This window comes from Lolium perenne, chromosome 1, assembly GCF_019359855.2.
Source record: "Lolium perenne isolate Kyuss_39 chromosome 1, Kyuss_2.0, whole genome shotgun sequence".
NCBI classification, from domain to species: Eukaryota; Viridiplantae; Streptophyta; class Magnoliopsida; order Poales; family Poaceae; genus Lolium; species Lolium perenne.
Window position 1 is genome coordinate 196,313,907 of NC_067244.2, and position 5,147 is coordinate 196,319,053.

The 5,147-nt window shown below is 44.5% G+C and overlaps 1 pseudogene; it reads right to left on the reverse strand.

Annotated features, from left to right (window-relative positions):
* Window positions 1-3,616: 3,616 nt before the first annotated feature.
* LOC127317707 (ubiquitin-ribosomal protein eL40 fusion protein-like) lies at window positions 3,617-4,601 on the reverse strand (annotated as a pseudogene).
* Between the last annotated feature and the right edge of the window lie 546 nt (window positions 4,602-5,147).

A 5,147-nucleotide genomic window follows, 5' to 3' on the forward strand; every position in this document is an offset into this window, starting at 1 on the left:
GATATACTCAACCAAACAAAATTCTACTTGGATAATCGGAGGAGTCACATACCGGAGAGCAAATGTGCCAAATTTGAATGCAACTGGCCGAGCAAAGAGATCGAGAAATCCTGAGCTCTTGAGCAAAAACGCGAGTGAGAGAAAGTTGGTACGAGTTTTTTCGGGAGAGAGAGTGGAATGGGAGGAAGAGATGACTTAGTGGGGCAAGGAGGGGCCCACACCATAGGGTGGCGCGCCCCCCTCCTTGGCCGCGCCGGCACATGGGGGGCAGCCCTGGGGTGCCCCACTGGTCAGCCCCAGGTGCTCCCAGGTAGCTCTTCGAAAAATAAGACCAACGATATAATTTTTGTGAATTTTTGAAAACTTTGAAAAATGCACATTTCTGGGTGTTAAAATTATTACTACTGGGCAGAAAAAGATTTTCAAACCTCTAAACAATTAATGAACCTTGCAAAACAATTAGTGCTACAGCAAGTAGAACAAGTGGCGGAAGAAAGAAATGTTGTTTAGCTCCTCTATGCATATAAAATGTACTTGTTAACAAGGTTGATCAAGTCTTGCCACCAAATAAATTTTACACGACATAAGAAGAAATAAACCTCAAATCAATCATGTTACCTTGTATTAAATTGATATGGATCCAATCATAATATTTTGATATCCTTCTTTAGGCTCATATATAGAATAATCAATAACTCCCACTTTGATAGTTCTCACATTAGAAATTGTATTAACTCCACATACTTTATCAATCCTTTTGGGAAAATAAACAGTATGCTCCTTATCATCAGCATTGTGGAGATTGCAACATGAGAATAGTGGAGGAAGTCTTGTAGCTCCACACATGGAATAAACGAGGACACTGTCCTTATAGTGGCATTGTGCATATAGGAAGAGGCTACCCGCCTACTTGCCATGTATTAGGCATTCTGTTTCATCAATGTAATAACATGATGTGCTGTATACCCATGTCATCGTATTCATATGTATTTTGTCTGGTACAATTGAGTAAAAGAGATTAATTTATTTTTATTGATGTTTGATATGTAGTAGGAATTTCACAGCAAACAGTTTCTTGTACAAACTGAATGAAATCTCCATTCAATCAGGAATGGATTGGTCTGTGCATTGCCACTCTTTTACAGGTTAGTTGTTACAGAAATTCTGCCATATGTTGTGTGTTGCTTGACTGCACGTTGCAGGGTTAATAACGGTTCTTTCCATCAGCTGGTGGAATTGCATTTTTTTCGATAAAGGGAATATATTAATATCAAGAAGATACCAATTACACCCAGCCTCTGCTGCAACGCACCACCCTAATGGCACTACGGATGCACACAACCAAAAAAAGGAAAAGAAAACTAAGAAACAAAAGCCCCGCTACAGCATCTCGGGCCTAACAACAGCAGTACATCCACCGCCAAGACAACACCTGAATTACAGACTCTCCAAAAAACGACGCCTCCAAGAAGGAAACAGTGCTCCAACACCATCGTCGCCCGATCAAAGATCTTAGGTTTTCACCCTGAAGATAGTCCCCGCTCTCAAAACAATGCCTCCACCAAGGCCATTGCCAGGCACAACCAGTTAAGGCCAGACCTTGGGTTTTCACCCTGAAAGGTAGGACTCTGCGCTTCAACTCTGTTGTCGCCCCCACTTTCATACCGCTGTTGTGAAGCCCGGAACACCAAGCCAGTCTCTCAACAGCGTGGAGACTTGAACCTCCCTTAGCTAGTCCTCCCCTCCGGCCTTCATGAAATTCTCTTCTTGCGACTTTCATCATGGATCCATAATCACTTGATGTCAACACAGAAAAAGAGCTTCGCGCCGCTCCCTCCAGAACCAATCGGTCGGAATAAAAGCATGGGTGCGCACGACCGAATACCTCCGATCCAGCAAACTCCAGGCAAAGCACTGTTACATTCGTCGGCCGGAGCCTTCTGGAACTCAACCCTCCGGCCAGATCACGAGTCCAGGCCTCCGGTAAGTCCTCCTCTTCACGCAAGAGAGGCCCTAGGACCGCCGCCTTTTATTCTGCAAGACATGAGATCCCAAGATCCACCATATCTTGCTGGCCCTCTCCGGCGGAAGGAGGAGGCCGCCGCCAAGGTCGGGGCCGCCGCCCCGACGCCCAAGTGATGCGGGCAGAGCCGCAGACCATCGATGCAACCCGCGACGGAACAACATGGTGCAGGAGCTCGGGGCCCTCCAGACCCATGCGACTAAAAGGCTGGAGTTAAGGAGGCTGAACGTTGGAGTTAAGAACTGTGGTAACTGGTCACTAAATTTCTAGCCATGCAGACCTGAGTGAGCTGGTTGAATCGACCATTCCATACGACAGGAGGGACGGGCAGATGGCTGATGCTGTTTGAGTTTCTACAGCTGGACTTCTAACTGTTCTCTCTGTATTATGTCTTGCCATTTCAGTTCCTCTCTGTTTTCCTGTTTTAGCCTTCTCTCTGTATTCTTTCTCTTCCCACTCCCTCTCTGTTTTCCCGTTTTAGCCATGAATCATCACTCAAGGATCTAGAACGATTTTGTGTTCAAAGCAAGCTTCTCTTCTAAACTTCCCAGATTGTCAGCAAGTAAACTGCACAGATCTCCATTTTGGTGACAGAATCGGACCTTTGACCTTCTAAAGGTCAGTTTTAAGTTTTTTCTCATAAGAGCCCACTCTACTAATACTATGCTTTGCCACAGAAAAAAAAAACACAATGCTGATAGAATTTGCCATAACAGCAACTAGAACTGCTCCTTCCTTCCTCAAGCCAAAATGGAAGCAATCATCCTTGCATCAGCTAATCGAATTGGAACCAACTTCCATGCCCCTCCGCGTTACCTCCTTCTCTGAAGCTCTATGGCCGCGCAAACTGATGTTTGGCGTCATTGATCGTAAAACATTGAGATTGGACACTATTTGGGTTTGATGCGTGGCGTTAATAGTCGTGAGACATTTGAGATCGGATCACACTTTTTTCCCGCAAAAAGAAAAAGGAACCCACTTGTTTTAGAAGTTACTGATATGACAAAATAAATAAAAGATCATTGGCTAACAAAATTAGAGGCGCCATCAATAACATTTGTTTGGGAGCTTTGTTTCTCTAAAACCATAGTATTTCAAAAATAAAGTATTTCAGTACCCGGCAACGGAATACCTCGGTTTTAGAAAATATACTTCATCAGTTTCGATAAAAAGAGGTAATGCCTGGAGTTTTTAATATGGCAAAAAAAATGCAATTTCGAGAAATACTTCAGTTTCTAAAACAATAGTATGCATTTGTTGAATCCAAACAGGTTGGAAGTATTTAATACGTCAGTATTTTTAGAAACTAGGCCTAGCTTGGCAACAAAGTTTTGCTAAAACTGACCATAGTATTTGACAGCCTGGCATAGCAATACTTGAATTTTGAAAAAAGAAATCCAGAGTTGTTTTTCTAATACTTCAAAAATAGCACATTTTCAGAGATAATGAAGTACTAATACCGCAGTCTTTAGTTACAGACAGACACATCGATGTATGTGAAACTCTGATATTTTAAGGTTGTAGTATTGCCAAAAATAGTTTAATTATTCTTTGCGACCAAACAAAAGTATTCTCTGAATACTTCAATAATAGTACTGTGGTGCCAAACGGGGCCTAAGGTGATGAGTTCCTCCATACTGATTATAGTAGACAATCACTCGTTCATATAAAAGATTCAGTACAGGCATGGCCTAAAACTTCAAACTAGAACAGGAGTATATATATAACCTAACAAGACGAATCGCACAATTTATTCAACCGCACGCAGCACATGTACGGCTCCCCTTAATTCTTCACATGGAGGTCTTGCTGACGAACCTCTTCTTGGGCCTGAGCTGGTTGGTGTGGCGCGCCGCACTTCTTCTTGCGGCAGTTGGTCGCCCTGGCGGGAAGCCGCGCATAGCACCTGCTCGACATGGACAACAAGATCAATCACATACTCCATACAAAGCACGCAATGCATGAACAACTTAGCTAGATCTAATCTAATACTGGGCTTTTGCATGCGTATGTATAGAGACGACGTACTTGCGGCAGACCATCTTCTTCTCCCTGTACTTGAGGGCGAGCTGCAGCAGGCTGGGCTCCTGGATGATGTAGCCGCCCCTGGTGCCGCCACGGAGGCGGAGCACCAGGTGCAGCGTCGACTCCTTCTGGATGTTGTAGTCGGCAAGGGTGCGCCCGTCCTCCAGCTGCTTCCCGGCGAAGATGAGGCGCTGCTGGTCCGGAGGGATGCCTGCGATAATCAAGCAACGGCCGGATATCAATTAGCCATGGATGCAGTTACTAGATTTTTTGAAATAAAGATGCAGTTACTAGATGGTCGATGAAGCTCGTCGATCGACGGTCAATCATAGATTACGAGGAAACGAGATCGATCAATCGATCAATGATGGCAATATACAAACCTTCCTTGTCCTGGATTTTGGCCTTAACGTTGTCAACGGTGTCGCTGCTCTCGACCTCGAGAGTGATCGTCTTCCCGGTCAGGGTCTTGACGAAGATCTGCATCTTGGCAGATTGATCACCAACCGCTCTCCCTTGCTTCTTCGCTAGATCGTCGTGGGTTAGGGTATTGGGTAGTGCTCGTGGTGATGGATCGTTTCTTGGCTTCCTTTATATATAGCGAATGGGTTGGGAGGAAACGCGGCCGCTACGAAAGCCTAAATTAACCTATTGATGTGGAGTTGCATTCTTCGACGATAATCCTAGACAGACGTGGCGTCGTGGAGTAATTTTCGCGTGGGGAGAAAAGGAAACCGTTGCTGTTGCAGATATGATTTTCTCGAGTCAGGACAGCACACGCCGCCTCTTTCTACCGTCGTAACAAGTCTGGGCTCTGGACTAAATTCAGTTGCCATGAAACGGGTGATATACCTTAAGAAAATTAAATCGGTCTGAAGTGTAGGATTAAACTGATCCAATATCGTTAGGACAGCTCCGGGGATTTGATTTCCAAGCCCCAGTGTCCCATGATGAAACGTCCTTTTTTGCTTCATGTAGCAAAAAACACACTGGCTTTTGCTTTACTGTAGTAAAAAACGGTTCACTTAGGAAAGAAAAAAATACTGACTTGTCGGAGACGTCGTAGCTGTAGCAAAATCCGACATCTTTAGAGACATCA